This window comes from Alnus glutinosa, chromosome 6, assembly GCF_958979055.1.
Source record: "Alnus glutinosa chromosome 6, dhAlnGlut1.1, whole genome shotgun sequence".
Taxonomy (NCBI): Eukaryota; Viridiplantae; Streptophyta; class Magnoliopsida; order Fagales; family Betulaceae; genus Alnus; species Alnus glutinosa.
In genome coordinates this window covers 7838154-7857376 of record NC_084891.1, presented here as the reverse complement: position 1 = coordinate 7857376, position 19223 = coordinate 7838154, and positions in this window count along the sequence as shown.

The following is a 19223-nucleotide window of genomic DNA, read 5'->3' as shown; positions in this document are numbered from 1 at the left end:
TTTTATTTTTTTTATTTTTTTATTTTTTTAACTAAGCCCACGTCATTCATCTAACAAGTAATCTTGGTTTTCCGAGACACTAAAAACCATATGCAAGGTATTAACTTAAGTACATACCCCACAAACAATATGCCAATGTATGTCATGATTTTCAAATTTTTACATGTGAATCTCATAGCCAAAAGTAATTAAATAGACTTAGACTCTCTAATTATGTGATCATGTGTTCAAAATTTTAAAATTGTCAATGACAAACAAATCACAATTATAAATCAACTAATTTCTACACAACAACATAGATATTCACAAAGAAATTTGAAAATTTTTGTACAAAATTCGGACTAAGTGTACTTCTATACCCCCAAACTTAAAATAACACATTGTCTCAAATGTGTACAGAATGAAAGTATGGTTAAGGGATAAAGAAAACCTGAATGGGGAGGTATAGCTCATAGCATACCCCCAAACTTAGAGGTAGGAACACTTAACTTGAAAAAGAAAACTAAAAAGAAAGTGAAAGATTAAAAATAACAACAGAATGAAATATAAACAATGGAACATAGTTACTTGGGGTGCTTCCCAAGAACGCTAAGTTTAATGTCTTCAGCCAGACCCTTCAAAATTCACTGCTAGTAAAAGGATTGGTGTCTGGCAGTGGTTGGGCAAAATTTATCGTTTCGTGCCCATTCCAATTAGAATCCTTGAGACTTAGGGGATATGGCACTTCAGGTTTAAAATGTACCTTAAGGAATTTTGTTGTGGAGTGTGATGCTTCGGTAAACACTACCTTATCCTTGGCAAGTTTTTCCTTTTCTAGTTGCCCTATTGGTTCAGTCTTTGTCTCTCCCACCTTTGGGTTAATGACTACCCCCCCACTCTTAGGATTTGTAACAGGTTGACTAAAACACTTCCCTATCTCTCTCTCATTAAGGGACTTAGCTAGTTGTCCAAGTTGGACTTCTAATTTTGCTATAGACTGAGAATGAGAATTCAGCATCTAAGTTTGTGACTCAAATTTACTGAGACTGGTCAACACCTTTTCCTCAAATGTAGAATTACTAGGAGGTGGAAGGGCTAATTGCTATTGTGGGTTGGGAGGACGACTATTAGGTGGCGGCTAGTAAAATTGATTGTTGGACTGTTGATAAGCTTGGTTTTGCAGTCCATTGTATTGTGGAATATTAGGCCGCTACACATTACTATTGTTTCTCAAACCTGGGTTATAAGAATTATTAAAATGATCACCACCCGGTTTAGAGAAAGCTGCTTTCATCTGCTCAGCTGGAGGCTCAGGAAACTGTCCAACAATAGGAAATTTTTTGGCCTGATGTGATGGGTCGGAGCAAAATGAGCATGCATCATGTGGTGTGTGTATATGAGATGCGGTCGCAGGAAGAAAACCAGATGCAAGTAATTGATCTAACTTTCTAGATAAGGCATCCACTTTGGCATTCAAGTCCAAAGGTTGGGATACCTTATAGAGAGTTTGGCTCTTAGCACTTGTCCTACGACTGGATGATGAGTGGTGTAAAGAGTTTTCAGATAGATTTTCAAAAAGTGTCCACGCATCATCCTCACTCTTCAACATAAAAGTACCCTCACATGAGACATCTACCATCTATCTATGAGGCTCAGTTAAGCCATCATAGAAGCACTGTACTAATTGCCACATGGGAACATCATGATGTGGACACTTTCGTAAAAGGTCCTTCATCCTCTCCAAGTCTCATGAAATAGTTCTCCCTCTATTTGAGAAAAACCAGTTATGGATTTTCGTATATGATTGGTTTTCCCGTTGGTAAAGCACTTCTTAAGGAACTCGTGTTGCATCTGAGCATAAGAAGTAATGGAGTTGGTCGCTAAGGAATTTAACCAATACTTGTGCTTTGTCTTTTAAAGAGAACGGAAAGAGGCGCATCCTTAAAGCATCCTCTGAAAAATTCTGCAACCTAATGGTGAAGCAGATTTCAATGAATTCGTCTAAATGCTTATAAGGGTCCTCGGTATTAAGTCCGTAAAATAATGGAAGCATTTGAATGAATTCAGACTCAATTTCAAAATGAGCTGCCGTAATGTCCGGCAACTGAAGGCTTGAAGTAGGTGTGTATGTCGAGGGAACATAGTGATCCCTCAACAGCATAGGCTTTGGTTCTTCAGCCATTGGTGATTTAGAATGGGCTCTTAGACGTGAGTTCCGTTTGGATCTACTTCGTCTAGAAATCTGCTCTAAGTTTGGGTCGTATGGAAAAATAGATAATGATAATGAACGAAGACTAAACATGAACCAACAAAAATTAATCTATATATACAAGGTACGGAAAAGAAATAAAATGAAAAAGGAAGAAAAACTAACCGGTTCTGCAGTGAGATAGTGCAGCAGCAGCTGGAGTGCTACTGCAAGAAAAGTCACTCGATCAAATTTTTGGTCGATCGATCGCAACTTCGATCGATCACTTTTAGAGTAGATCGATCGATTCTCTGCAGAAAAGTAAAATGCAAGAAATATGTAGAAAAAATAAATCTGAACAAAATTAAAGATTAAATAAGCAAAGGACAGTAAGAAATTAAATTTAGATTCGGTCCAGAGACAGCAGAAAAGCAGTGCTGCTCAAAAACATAAGTCGATCGATCTAATTTTATATCGATCGATAGAAAATTTTTACTTCACTGAGATCGATTGATCGATCTTTTCTGCAGAAACATAATTTTGCAGAAAACAGGCATAACTGAATTCAAACACTAAAAACTACAAAAATAGTTTACAAAGTAAAATAAAACAGCTTATAAACAGAATGTACAATATGTACTAAATCAAACTAAATACAATCCTAAATATCCCATAAACAACTGTTACAATCCCCGACAACGGCGCCAAAAATTGGTAGTCAACTCGACTATGTGGATTTTAAATTTATATATTGAACCACTTCGCAATTGTACGAATCAATTGTACTATAATAAGGGTTATCGAACCACAGAGATTTAGGGGTTGTTTTGCGTAACAGGATACTTAAAGAGCGTATTTAACTTAACTTAAAAATAAAAACAAAGTAAAGGTTGTAGAATTGAAGCTACAACAAGTAAAGTGAATAAATGAAAGTGGAAGATGAAACAAACTTAGGGTATTGATCTCATCTAATCCTCAACCAATGAAATGCTTAAAGTCTATATGGATCTTCCTAACATGCATGATATGAGCGCGTAATGGGCGTTAACCATTACGACGACCTCGACATGAAATTACTTTAGTTAAGACATAATCATAAAGCACCTAGTTTTACATTAAACAACTCCGCATAAAGATTTAAACTACAATTGAAAAATAGTTACACTACCAAAGGTGTGAAGTGATTAATGTTCCCTAGCTTACTACTCTATAACACATCCTAATAAGCGTACATAATACGTGAAAACCCTTATTAGGCCACAATGATAAGCTATCTAGTTTCACACCGACCTATTCCATGTAAAGATTAAACTACAATGGAAAGACATTTTACACTACCAAAGGTATGAAACAACCGGTATTCCCTAGCATACCCTATAAGGTGACTCTAATAGGTAAACACACATCATGTCAAATAGAACCATTGCAAAAGACATCGTTCTTGTTTCCAAGAACGTTGATTTTATTCAAGAAATCTAAGAAAACTCATAGACAAGTTTAACTCTTTTTCATGAATAAGTAGATTGGAAACTTGAAAACAAAACCTTTTAGCATGGGTTTTGATATCCTCTAGCCTTTCACAATCATCAAACACATCTAGAAAATCCTAAGAACTTCAAGAACACTTCATTGTTTTTGGAGCGGATTTTGATCAAACCATAAGAACTAATTTAGCTAGACATAATTGAATCTAATTTAAGCATGAAAATTAATGAAAACAGCAAAGGAACAAGAAGAAAATGAACTAAAACAGTAGATTGAAACTTAAGAAATTTGGATTACAAGAAAGATAAAAAAAGAAAATACAAAACTAAGCTAGAACATGAAATTTAAAGGAAGAATAACAAAGGAATTAAGCTCTCTGGATTTCGGTCCAGAGAGTTGCATCAAAGGAAACTAAAAATATAAGAAATTAAGTTGATACACCTTAGAAAATCCGAAACCTCCAAAAGATCCATGTTTAAACCCTAAATCCTAATCTCATATATATAGAGATTTAATTTACAAAGGTGACATCAAAGATCGATTTTTGGCTGAACAAAATAGTGTCGACATCCTCTGTGAACCGCCCAAATTGGATTAATTTCATCCACACAAAGCATGTTGACATTCGAAGATTTTCTTGGAAAATATCCAGGTTCAATCGATCGACTTCGTGGCTGCATAAATAATCGATTGATCTACTTTGGATTGATCGATTATCTTTGACTGATAATGCGATCGATCGATTTCTTTATTGAAGAAATAATCGATCGATCGATTTGCCTTGGTCGATTTTTCATCTTTTCAGGATCAACCTCGAACTCTGGAAATGACCAAATTGCCCTTGATGTATTTTTAGGTCTAATTCAAGTGTTTTGAACTAGATTTCAACTAAGACCTGAAAATAAGACATAAAACAAAACTACAATAAAACGTGATATATGCAACACAAACTAGGTCTAACAAATGCAAATTAAGGGGTCTTGAATTGAATAATTCAAGACTTATCAGTGTCCTTGTGCATCCTACATTTAGCAGATATAATTATGTACGAATTATTATTCAGAGATGTATTTGAATCAGCATACTATATAAACACTACTTACATCTGCAAATGAAGGAACTCGTCAGAGTTGACCATAATATAACGGTGAATCTAGTTTATTGTCAAACGGTTCAGGCTAACTCGCATTCCTGCCCCTTTGAACCGTCAGGATTTCTTTGAGGTCTGTTGTGGAAAGTAGGTGCGTTAGCTAGATACTTCGAACAAAATGTCACCAGCTCGGTCGCTATGTAACCCTCCGCAATGCACCCTTCAGGGGCCGCTTTCTTACACACATTAGATTTGAACCCCCTAGGGCTCCTGGTGTAGACATATGCACACCAACTTAGTTAGAGTTTGCCAAACCAATACATCCAAATAATATATATATATTCACATTTTAACTCTCTGCCGGGTACATCCACCTATACTGCACGGGTCCATCGAGTCTACATTCGAGCACAAGATGCACAACCAAGTGGACCATGCTCATAAAAAACCTTGGGAAAAATACCTGTTCCAGCTTGCACAAAGTGATACAAATGTTACCTTACAGTAGGTCCATCTCATCTTGTGTTAGCTTGGTTGAGCATATGCCTCTGAAAAATGCAGACATCTCCACAAGAGGTCTAACCACTTTATCTGGCAGTGACTGGCGCAATGGAATTGGGAGAAGCTGCTGCATCAGTATGTGGCTATCATGGCTCTTCAACCCCGAGATCGTACGTTCCTTGAGTCGAACACACCATGAAATGTTCGAGGCATATCCATCCGGGACTCTCACATTTCGAAGAACCTTCAGAAAGTTTTCTTTGTCCTCTCTGGACATCGTGTGACAAGCTGTGGGCATATATGTTTTACCATTTATGGCTGTGAACGGATGCAATTTAGGTCTCAACCCCATTTCCTGCAAGTCTAGTCGAGCTGCCAGGTTGTCCTTCGTTTTCCCTTTTTATGTCCAAAATAGTGCCAAGTATGTTGTCAATGACATTTTTGTCTATGTGCATGACATCAAGATTGTGCCGAAGCAAATTGTCTTTCCAGTACGGCAGTCTGAAGAAAATACTTTTCTTCTTCCACACTACATCATCAGAACCTGCTACACTCGTCTTCCGCTTCTTTTGTTTATTCTTACCGGCGTTCTCATCCCCAAATGCAATTCCCTCCAACTGTTGGAAGATCTCGTCCCCGCATGGCACATTTGGAGCACATTCTAATTCTTCAGTACCGTCAAATGTTCTTCTATTTAGCCGCCACAAATGCTAAGTTGGCAAGTATCTCCTGTGCCCCATATAGCAAAATTTCTTGCCGTTCTTCAAATATTTAGACCTTGTCGAATGCATACAGCAAGGACATACCTTCACACCCCTGTTAGGCCACTCGGATAAATCTGCATACGCCGGCAAGTCGTTTATTGTCCACATCAACTGAGCTCACATATTAAAATATTCCATCTTTGAAGCATCAAATGTCCGTACCCCTACATTCCACAGTTCTAGTAACTCATCAATCAATGGCTGAAGGTAGACGTTGATGTCCATACCAGGTGAGCTCGGGCCAAGGATAACCAGTGACAGGATGAACGACGTCTGTTTCATGCATATCCAAGGAGGCAAATTGTATGGTACAAGCATTACGGGCCATGTGCTGTGGGATGTGCTCATGTTCCCAAAAGTATTAAATCCATCAGATGTCAAACCAAACCGCACGTTCCTACTGTCTGCCATAAAATCCGGATGTAGAATGTCGAATGATCTCCATGCTTCATCGTCGGCCGGATGCCTCAATATGCCATCCCTGGTGAGGCCTTCTGCATGCCACCTCATATAGGGCGCAGTATGCTCCGACATGAAAAACCTCTTTAGCCATGGGATGAGTGGAAACCACCTCAACACATTCACTGGACATTTTTTCCTTGATGATATGGGCTCACCATTCTCGTCTAAATGTGTATCAGCTCTCCATTTAGATTCTCCACATACGATACATGAATCTAAGTCCTTGTTGTCTTTCCAAAATAACATACAGTCATTACGGCATGCTGGAATCTTCTCATATCCCAGACCCATGTCACTGAGAAACTTCTTCACCTCGTATGTATTAACGGGTAATGTCTCATCACAAGGAGGCAACAACTGATTCATAAGCTCGAGAATATCAGAGAAAATTTTGTTACTAATACCTCCAAAGCACTTCAAGTTGTACATGTGTACAGTAGCACTCAATTTACTATGCTTGGTACCAAGGTGAAGTGGCTTCTCGGCAGTCTTTAGCAACTCGTAGTACTTCAAAGCGTCCCCTCCAGAGGTTCCTTCATTAACTGCCTGCGGTTGGCTACTGACGGCTTCACTAACATCGTGCATGCCGAATGCGTCACACAACATGGCGTGCATGTCACCACCCTGTTCTGGGCCTCCGCCCTGTTTTGTGCCTTCACCTTGTTCTGTGCTACCGGCTGCCGAATCTGTGACACTAGGATGACTCTAACACCGGCCAGGACAGCAGACCCTCTCGCGGTCTTATCGTGCATATACCACAAACTGTATCCCGGAGTCATTTCCCTACCCCCTGTCAGGTGGGCATGAACGTAATCTAGGGAGTAGCGCTGGTTATTTTGACAGTACTTACTTGGGCAGTAAATTTTACTATAGGCGGCCGTACAGTTACTAATGGCAAATTTCACGAACGCTTTACACTCGTCATTATATTGTGTCGTACCCCTACGGGCTGACATCCAAGACTTGTCCATATTTGTTTGTACGCGAATCAACAGACCGAAACACAATAAAATTTTTAATTTGAGCAAATAACTATATGGCCTAAAATTTTGAGAACCCAAGAAAAATAAAAAATAAAAAAACAATGGCTCAAATGTCTTCTCAAAATTTCATGTTTGTTTTAAATTGTTGTTTGACTACATAAATTTTGAATTTCCATAGTTCTGTATTAAATTTGAGGTTATTTTCTTTTGGTCATCTGTTCATAGCACCTTAAAATTTATAAAACCTTTTCACATCAACATTTAAAGTGAACAGACAAAAAAAAATAGGTACGAATGTGGTTGTTGAACTTGTTAAGATTTCACGTTTGTTTTAAACAAATCATTCCACGGGCTATTTTTCAATATGCACATGTCGTACAATCTTGTCCTTATATTATGTTGATCGAATATACCGAGATTCGTGTGCGTTACTAGCAACTTTGAATTTTGAGAACTTTCTCATATTAATAGTTAAACCGAAAAGACTTAAAAAAATAGGCAAGAACGTGACTGATGAACTTGTTTAAATTTCATGTTTGTTTGATATAAATTATTGCACAAGTTATTTCAAATATGCATACGTTGAAAATTTTATTCAGAATTTTATTTTTGGTCACATATTCCGAAATTCGTCTACGTTCATAGCAACTTAAATGTTTGTATTATTCTTCCGTTTTGTTTTGTTTTTTTTTTTTTTTTTGTTTTTTGTTTTTTGTTTTTTGTTTTTTGTTTTTTGTTTTTGTTTTTTTGTTTTTTGTTTTTTGTTTTTTTTTAATACAGTATAAACTTGACAACAGTTGATTCTGCATATTATTTTAAATATGCACTTGTGGAAAATTCTTCTTATAATATTGTGGTTATGTCGAAAACTGTCCATTTCATCCATGTTCATAGCCTAACCGTAAATCATGATTAGCCTGCTCAGAGCAACAATTAAACTTTTTTTTTTTTTTTTAAAAAAAAAGTTCGAATTGTACCGAACACTTGTTTAAGATTGATGTTAGTTTTAAACTACTGATTTTGTATATGTGGGTTTAAGTATGGACTATTTTTTAAATTTATTTATTATTTATTTTTTTGTTAAAGCGAATTGTACCGAATCCTTCTCATAAATCTGTAATCTCCTCACATCAACGATTAAAGTTAAAAATGAGTGAAAAAAGGACAATCGTCATTATTCACATTTATGACGTTCGTTTTAAATTATTTAGTACGAATAGTATTGTAAAGGGTGGACGGTAAAAGTTTTTTTTTTTTTTTTTTTTTTTTTTTTTTTTTTTTTTTTCCATTTCTCTTTTCTGAAATTACCATAAGGATTTATGTATATTAGTAGCACAATTTTTTTTTTTTTAATTTTGCTACAATTTATATATATTCAGAACACAATTTGTTGATTATAATTCCGTATTTAAATTTTAGTTTGTCATTGTTGGTTAATATCATATTTTAATAAAGTTAAAATAATAGCGGATATTGTTTGATTTTTTCCACTTCCAAAAAACTTCAAAATTCATAATAGCACATTAAAATATATATAAAAACCTCTCACATCAACAATTAAAATTAAAAAATATGAAATAATAAAAACACAACATTATAGTAACATAAACACCAAAAAAAAAAAAAAAAAAACCAAAAATTTGAATCAGTGTACACAAAAATTCCATCATCCATGTAATAACCATCCACAGCAAAAGCAAAATAGACAGAAAAAATAAAATAAAAATCATGTTTATACAAATTACAAAAATCAGTAAAATTGCAAGGAAAAAAAAAAGTACAAAAAAAATACGGAAATATATTACACTTTTCTACGTGTCGTTTGCCCAAAAAACAAAATCAGAAAATATCACAAAGAAATGAATAAATCAGAAAATATCCCAAACAAATCAACAAGTGTACAGAGATATAGGAAAAAATTCAAGAAAAAAAATGAAAAAAAATTACTCACAATGGATTTTGTAGTGTAAGGATTTAGGGTTGCCTATGTACTTACATTTTTGGAGGAAAAAAAAAATTATGTAAAAATAAACTTGCATGTAAACCGAGAGAGAGAGGTAAAAGAGCTTAAGAGATACCTCGTGTGTCGCCGTCTGGAGGTAGTTACCGAAAGGTCGGTTTCCCAGGGCTGGCCGGCTTAGAGTGAGAGTGTGAGAGATAGGGTACTGGGAGAGAGAGAGAGAGAGAGAGAGAGAGAGAGAGAGAGAGAGAGAGAGAGGGAGATATTTGGAGAGAGTGGGGACGGCTGATGGTGGTGCGGCTCGCCGAAGGGGATGCCGAAGGGTGGAGCTGTGAGACGGTGAGAGAGAGAGAGAGAGCTGAGATCGAAGAGAGAGAGAGAGTGTGAAGCTATCCATTTTAATATTATTAATTTCCAAAAATTTTCGTCGTTTTGAATTTTTTTTTTCAAGTTTCAGGTGGCGCGCGGAAAGTCCCGCACGCGCCACCTGGCCTTTAATTGGCCACGTGGACAGATTGCCCTGTGGTCAAGACCACGTGGTAAATTGGGCGACATGTATTTGATATACACGTCTCCAATTGCGTGACATGAACTAAAACACGTGGCTATTGTGCCACGTGTAACTTGCCCACGTCACTATTTAATATTTTACTAACACAAATGTTTTATATTATATACACTATATAATATGTATCTGGAAAAAATCCATATAAACCCTAACCCTAGGTATACTATATATAGCAATAAGTACTAAACCCTAAGTATATATACTATTTATAGCACTTAACCCTAAACCCTAACCCTAAGTATAGATACTATTTATAACACTAAACCCTAAGTCCAATTTAATATATATATAGGGAAAAAGGCACTTTGCCCCTATGATTTATCCATGGCCTGGCAAATATACCCCCCAATGTACCAAAATTTAGATATAACCCCCTCAAACTTGGCAACGCGTGGCAAAAAATACAATCTGTCCATTCGCCCGTCTGTTTGGACGGAAAGTCGATCACGTGCGTTGCACGTGACTGTTTAAGACATATCCCCTACCCAAAATACCCCCGCCTCATCTAGCCATTATCCCGTGCGTGTGTGTCTTTTTCCCTTTGTTTTTTATTAGTCCCGTGCTTGCATTTGGTCCCCACTCCCCAATTTCCGCAGCCATTTTTCTCATCTCCTTCACCAACAGCTCTGCAAGAACTAGAGTTTTCGAAGTGGGCTTCCGGTTTTCGACATTGTTGATTTGTTTTCGCACCATTCCTCGAAGATGCAACCATCAGGCACTGCTTCAACGGACTTGGAGTCTTCAAGGAGTGGGGCAACTTCGAATGCAAAGAGGCTATGTTATTGTGGGGCACCAGCCTATACGTTAACCTCCTACATCGAACGAAATTTCGGTAGAAGATTTATAAAATGCGAGAAGTACAAGGTAATTTAGGGTTTAGATTTTTAAGTGTATATTTTATGCTGGGTATGTCACATATATTTAGGTATTTTAATGTTGGGTATGTCGTATATTGCATATTAGTTTGAACAAATTTTCTGGAGCCTGACATGTGAGGAAATAATGTTTGAACCTTTCGGTGTTGTAAGCTCGGGTATGATTTGATTATATAATGATAGTCCAGTAAAAGTACGGTTTGTGTGGGTTGAAATTTGAGTACATTTTTGAGTTTAATTTTTTTTTTTTTTTTTTGTGTAATTATCAATTTTTTTTTTTGAGAGTTGAAGAAATTTGAGTTCATCCGAGAAAATTTATGCGTGGGTTGATTATATAAGCTCGAGTATGTGGGTTGAAATTTGAATACCTTTTGTGGATCTTTTTTTTTTTCCTGGTATTTTGTTTTGGTGTTGCAGATTAATCGGGCTTGTCATTTTTGGGAGTGGGTTGATCCCAAAATGTGTTCACATGGTGGAAATTGAAGTTGAAAAGTTGAAAGCGAAGATGGAGACAGAAGAAGCCGAACGATGTCAACTTGTAGTTGAAGCAGAAGTTGCAAAGTCGAGGGAAAATATGGAGTGTGAAATTGCCGCCCTTTGTAAAGAAATCGAGATTTGGGACATCAAATACAAAGCATCGAAGAAGATTTATAAGATAGTAATTGTATGTACATGGATATTGATAATTGTGTATTTGTTTATGGCTGGATCAGAGTCGAAATGTGTGTTTGATTCCAGACATTATCGTATGTTGTTACCATGAAGACAATGGTGCTTTTGTTTAGGGTTTAGGGTGGCTTTGTTTAGTACACATCATCCATTTTTTGTATGTGTTTATGCTGATGTGTTTATGTTGATGTTTAGGGTGGTTTTGTTTTGTAAACATCATCTATTTTTTTTTTGTATGTGTTTATGATGTTGTTTACGTAGACAAATTTGTATGGAATGAATGATGGGAGCTAAAATGGACAAGGTCATATTGGACAAACCGAATGCACCAATGATGTAAGGCTTAAATTAGGAAGCAAATAACCAAATCTGTCAACATACTTGTAGTTGCAATTTTTTGTATCATAAATTTGACCAAAAATGCATAAACAAATGTGTCCACAAAAGTGTTAAAAAAGTTGCATATCAAACACAAAAAGTGTCCAATTGTTTTAAGACATGCATACCAAAACCTATCCAAATCTGTTCAAACATGAATAAACAAATATGTCCAAAAATAATCAAAATGGTTGAAAGTTTTTTTTGGTATCAAAAATTGCACTAAAAGTGTCCAAACATTAGGCTTGACAATTCAGGTTAGCGGGTTGGGTTCGTGTCGACCTAAGTGACCCGATCACAAAAACGTACGAACCTGGCCCGATTATTAATCGGGTCGAAACATGTGACCCGAACACGACTCGAGTATGAACTGGGTAACACGAACACGACCCGCTAAACACGATTGAACTTGGTGTTATTTGGAGCCCCGTTTGGACCTTCTGGTGGATCTTGCTTCTTGTGGTCATGACCCATCACCCATGGCTTGTAAAGCTCTGTACTCTGTAGGAGATGCAATTGGAACACTGACGGCAAATAATCCGGTGGAGGCGCGGGTGGTCGTCGAGGACCGAGAGAGGGATACCCAGTTGGCGGGCTTGCTCCTTGGTGCGTTTCGAGGTGGGAATTCCGACGATGTTGGATAGTTGACCGGTCTGAAGGAGGTGGCCGAGCTTGGTGAAGACGAAGGCGGCGGCGGATCCGATGCCAAGGCCGAGGACCATGCCGGGCTTGACTTAGTCCATGGCCTTGTCGGAGACGAGCTTCTTGAGGTCGTCTTGCGTGAGGATTGGAGCGGAAAATGCTTTGATGGAGATGGGTTTGCGGGACTGGGTGGGTACGTAGGTGAAGGGGTTTTGTTTTGGGTTGCGTGGGATAAGAGGGCTGGAGGTTTGGTGGTGCAGGGAGGAGAACGACTAGGAGAGGGATAAGGAGGAGGCCATTTCTGGGTGGAGATGAGAAACAAGAGAAATGTGTGTTGGGTAGGTGGTGGCTATGACCAGTGAGGGGGGAGATTATTTGGTGGAGGAGGGCTTTCGGTGGAGAAGCGTGGTGGGGATTGTGGACCTTTGTGGTTTTGAGATGTGTCTGTAGGTGCGGTGAAGAAAACACTGAAAATGGCCGAAAGGCTTGATTCGCGTGAAGCATTAATTTTTTTTTTTTTTTTATAGTTTAACCGTGTCATAATCGGGTTGACCTGATTATGAACCAAACCCAGTTTTTTCGTGTCGTGTTCGTGCCGGGTTTATGGGTCGTGTAAAAAATTGCCAAGCCTACCAAACATGCATACCAAAAACTGTCCAAAAATCTATCCAACATGCATCCAAAACCACTATCATTACTAAACATACATGACTGATGAGTGCCAAATATTGTGTATTTGGACCCCTTGATTTGCACTAGTTAGACCTTTAGCCTTGTTATTTTCTAATGTTTTGGCTAGTTTTTGTGTTTTCTGTTTCTGTAGGACAATAAGAGAGGAATGACAAATTTCATAAAGAAATAATTGGAAATTCGGAGACCCTGACAAAGTCGATCGATCGAACTTAAAACTCGATCGATCGAATATTTGCCCGAAGTCGATCGATCGAAATAAAAGTCGATCGATCAAATTTTCCCAGAAACTGCTTTTGCAGAGCGCGCCAGAACGCCCAATCAGAAGCCAAAAAGTAGTCCTCCCTCTGATTTCTGCTGCAGAACACGCTGGTTTCGTGTTTGGGGTTGTCTCTAGCTGCAGAAGAACCCTAGAGGAGGGTAGAGGAGTCATTTCTTGCCATGGCTTGCTTCTATAAAAGCCATAGCCATCCCCTTGTTGAGAGGAGTAGTAGAGAGAGTAGGAGAGGAAAGAATAGAGCAGAAACTCTGTAGTTAGTTTTAATTTCGTGCTTATTGTAGTGTAATTCAGTAGTTTATTTTCAGAATACTTTCTCTTTGTAGAGCTTTTCTTTCATTTCCATGGTTGTTCATCATTTTCTTGTGGTGTTCTTAGTCATGGAGGGCTAGTAACCTCAACTAGGGTTGAGGATGAAACCTTTCCATTGATGACACTCACAACCTTGCTGTACCACTTGCACATTTAATGATATATCATGTTAGTTGTTCAAGTTCCATTCATTTAAAGCCTTATCTTTTGCAATGAATGTGGTTAGTGGTGGATAGAGGACATTTTATGTGTTTCAACCGACTAATACATTGTTTTATCGGTTTGAATGATGATATCCATTGTGATTGAAACCTCTTGATCAAAATCCTTTTGATCTCTCTGTTTGAAACCTCCACTTGTCCACTCGTCTGAGGGTGATAAGGAGTGGCAACCTTGTGTGTGATGCAATATTTCTTCATCAGCTGTTCGAAGACCCGGTTACAGAAGTGCTTTCCACCATCACTAATAATTGCTCGAGGAGTATCAAAACGAGCAAATATAGTGTCTTTTAAAAACTGGACCACAACTCGGTGGTCGTTGGTCTTGCAAGCAACTGCCTCTACCCATTTGGACACGTAGTCCACAGCAACCAAAATGTACAGATAGCCGAAGGAGTTTGGGAAAGGTCCCATGAAATCAATGCCCCATACATCGAAAATCTCAACAATAAGAATCGGGTTGAGGGGCATCATATTTCGACGTGAAATACTCCCTAGCTTCTGACAGTGCTCGCATGCAACACAATAAGTGTGAGCGTCTTGAAAGATGGTAGGCCAGTAAAATCCGCACTGCAAAATCTTTGCAGCGGTCTTCTTTGCACTGAAGTGGCCTCCACAGGCATGATCATGACAGAAGGAAATGACACTAGATTGGTCAGGCTCGGGAATGCATCTCCTAATGATCTGATCGGGACAATACTTGAACAAGTAAGGATCGTCCCAGAAAAAATTCTTCACCATGGACATAAATTTGGACTTATCTTGCCGTCCCCAATGCAAAGGCATTTGACCGGTGACAAGATAGTTCACTATGTCAGCAAACCATGGTGAGTGAGCATGAGCAATATGCATCAACTGCTCATCGGGGAAGGTCTCAGAAATGGGGGCGGCTTCTTCCGTGAAGTCCACGGTAATCCTCGAGAGATGATCAGCCACCACGTTTTTGGAACCCTTCTTGTCCCGAATCTCAATGTCGAACTCTTGTAAGAGCAAAATCCACCGGATGAGGCGAGATTTAGCATCCTTTTTGGAAAAAAGATACTTCAATGCCGCGTGATCTGAGTAGATGATGACTTTCGATCCTAATAGGTAGGATCGAAACTTATCCAGAGCAAAAACGACTGCCAGCAGCTCCTTCTCAGTGGTCGAATAATTCAGCTGGGCGTCGTTCAGAGTCCGACTAGCATAATAAATGACGTGGGGAAGTTTGTCAATGCGCTGCCCCAACACAGCTCCAACGGCGTAATCGGACGCATCACACATGATCTCGAAAGGTGTACCCCAGCTTGGGGGCCGAATGATGGGTGTGGATGTCAGAATTGCCTTCAAGGCCCCAAATGCCTTCTTACAATCTTCATCAAAAATGAAAGGGGCCTCCTTCACCAACAGTTTGCACAAGGGCCGGGCGATCTTGCTGAAATCCTGAATAAATCGCCGATAGAATCCTGCATGGCCCAGAAAAGAGCGAACCTCTTTCACCGTCCGTGGGGGAGGAAGGTTGGATATCAGATCTACTTTCGCCTTGTCGACTTCAATCCCCCGACGAGAGATGACGTGCCTGAGCACGATTCCTTGTTGCACCATAAAATGGCACTTCTCCCAATTGAGCACTAGGTTCTTCTCTTTACACCTCTCCAAAACCAACGTGAGGTGGTGCAAACACTCCTCAAAAGATGACCCAAAAACCGAAAAGTCGTCCATAAACACCTCCAGGAAACGCTCTACCATATCAGAAAAGATGCTGATCATGCATCGCTGAAAAGTAGCTGGTGCATTGCATAAGCCAAAGGGCATGCGTCGGTAGGCGAACGTTCCGAACGGACAAGTGAAGGTCGTCTTCTCTTGGTCTTCAGGGTCCACAGGGACCTGGTTATATCCAGAATAACCATCCAAAAAGCAATAATACTCGTGCCCGGCCAACCGCTCCACCATTTGATCAATGAACGGAAGAGGAAAGTGATCTTTCCTGGTGGCGGTGTTTAGCTTGCAGTAGTCAATGCAGACTCTCCATCCAGACTGTACTCGAGTTGGAACCAACTCGCCTTCCTTGTTCTGCACGACTGTAACTCCAGCTCGCTTGGGCACGACATGAATGAGGCTCACCCATTTGCTGTCAGAGATAGGGTAGATGATGCCAGCATCCAATAACTTGATGACTTCTCCTCTGACGACTTCTTGCATGGTCGGGTTGAGCCTTCTCTGTGGCTCCCTCGATGGCTTGGTGTCTTCTTCCAAGTGTATCCTATGCAACACCACCGAGGGGCTGATTCCCTTAATGTCTTCAATGGTCCAGCCTATAGCTTCCTTATGCTCCCTCAAGACATCTAACAGCCTCTCCTCCTGAGCGGTGTGAAGATCTGAAGCTATGATTACGGGCAAAGTCTCTGCTGGACCGAGGAACTTATACTTGAGATTGTCCGGTAAGGGCTTAAGTTCCTTCTTTGGAGGCTCAGGTACTGCTGCCTCCTCTTCCTTCTTGCTCAAGTAGGACATCCAAGTCCAGATCCTCTCCAAATTGAGCAAGGCATGCTTCCAGGGGGTCTTGAATGCTTGATTCTTCAATGCTTTCCTTCAGGATTTCTTCTATCAAGCAGACATTGTTGATCTCATCACACTCCCTCGGCTGTTTGCTGATAGTGAAAATGTTCAGCTCTACTGTCATGTTGCCGAATGAGATCTTCATTACCCCCGTCCTACAGTTGATCAGGGCGTTAGCCGTAGCTAAGAATGGTCGCCCTAGGATTACCGGTATCTGAACTCCAACGTTCTGTACCGGCTCGGTGTCAAGCACTATGAAATCCACGGGGAAGTAAAACTTATCCACCTTAATCAAAACATCCTCCACTATTCCCCGTGGTATCTTCACTGACCGATCAGCCAATTGCAATGTCATAGAGGTGGGCTTCAATTCTCCTAATCCTAATTGCAGGTAAACTGAATAGGGTAGGAGATTGACACTGGCTCCAAGGTCAAGCAGGGCCTTCTCAATGTGGTTGACTCCTATCGTGCAAGAGATGGTAGGACATCCCGGGTCCTTGTACTTGATGGGCAGCCTGTATTGGAGGATGGAGCTGACTTGCTCGGTCAAACAAACTTTCCTCGGGACATTGTTCCTCCGCTTGACGGTGATTAAGTCCTTCAAGAACTTGGCGTAAGACGGCACTTGCTGGATGGCATCCAAGAACGGAATGTTGATTTGCACTTGTTTGAATACCTCCCGAATGTCCTCGAATGTTCCTCCTTTCTTGGGCGCGAGAAGTCTATCAGGGTAAGGCGCCCTAGGTATAAACGGCCTAGGAGGAGGAGTCTCTATGGTCGGAGCTAATGTAGATGGCTCGGCATCTTTCTTCTCGACACTCCTGCTTCCTTGTTCTCCTTGTGCCGCAGGGTTTTCTTCTGGTTGAACCACTTGGTTGTCCACTTGTTTCCCTGATCTAAGTGTGACAACGGCTTGCACATGCTCCTGCCCATGCACTGCATTTGATGATCCTCCCTCGTGAAATTGCAACTTCGGATTCGGCACAGGCTGACTAGGGAGCTTTCCCTTCTCTCTCTCCCCCAGGTGACTAGCAATTTGCTCGATCTGGGTCTCCATCTTGGCAATCGCTTGAGTGTTCACCATGGTAGCATTCTTCACGTCACTGATGGATTGGCCGGTAATCTGGATGAAGGCCTTAAGAGTGTCTTCCAACGATGATTGTGAAGAAGAGGCAGGGGCTTGAGTGGGGGACTAGTATGATGGTGCTGGCTGGGCTGGACGGCTTTGATGGTGAATCGGCTGATGAAAACCAGGGGGTATTGAGTATGAGATTGGTGAGGAGATCCCCCTTGAGCCAAAGGCTGGTTCTGCTTCCAAGAAAAGTTAGGGTGGTTCCGCCACCCTGGATTGTACGATTCGGAGAAAGGTCCATTGGCTTGCTTTCGATAATCGTTGAAAGCGTTCACTTGCTCCATTGGTGATTCGACAAAAGTTGGCAATGATGGGCAAGTCTGTGCTAAGTGCAAGGGACTAGCACAGATGGAACAGCAGTCAACATGGAATGGGTTGGCAGCATTCATGGATTTGCTAACAACTAGGGCTTCGACCTTTTTGGTAAGGGCATCTATCTTCATTTTTAATTCTACATCCTCCTTAACCTCATAGATGCCTCCCTTTTTCTAAATGCGAGCAGTTCTATCTCGACAGCTTGAAAAATCCCACTGTTGGGAATTGTCGGATAACTGATCTAAGGTCCTATACGCTTCCTCTCCCGTCAAACTCAAAAATGTGCCTCCGTTCATCGACTCGAACATGCTACGATTGGATTGAGTTAATCCTTGATAGAAAAATTGCACCAGTCTCCATTTCTCGTATCCATGTGGAGGGCACTTGATCAGCATGTCTTGAAATCTCTCCCAACTCTCAGAAAATTTCTCATCTTCTTCTTGAGTAAATGAGCTTATCTCCTTCCTACACTCATTGACTTTGGACATGGGGAAGAATTTGTTGTAGAACTTGTTGAACAGTTCTCCCAAGAAGTGATGGAACCAGGCATGTTTGAATCCAACCATGCTTTGGCCCTATCATGGAGTGAGAAAGGAAATAGCCTAAGATGCACAGACTCTTCAGAAAAATTTTGAAATTTGAAGGTGGCACAAATGTCCTTGAATTTCTTCACATGGTTATAAGGATTTTCGAGGTCCAAGCCATGGAATGCGGGTAGGAGTTGAATGACATGAGGCTTGAGGTCAAAATGAGTGGCATTGGTTGGGGGTAACACGATACATGAAGGAGAATTTGTTGCTACGGGTGCAAACAAATCCCTAAGTGTCCTAGTATGATCCACGTTTTCTCCCCGATTCCTCTCCTTTTCATTTGCATGCATGTTATCTCCCATCTCAACAGAATTTCTAAGATTTCTCCTAAGAGTTCTTTCAATTTCAGGATCTAAAGATGTCAAGTCTAAGTTCAATGATCTTCTACCAAGCATACCCCAAACATACACAAATGTTTAATCCAAAGAAAACAGTCAAACAAAAATAAAGAAAACAATTTGCTAATAGGGAACAAAGTTCTCCAAAGTACAATCTAGGCTAATTCCCAGGTAGGTGAGGGGGGTCACTATGGACACACTTAAATCCCAAGACCAATCCTTGCCAGAATTTACCTTGACATTGCCTTTAGATTGCTAAGTATCCTTAC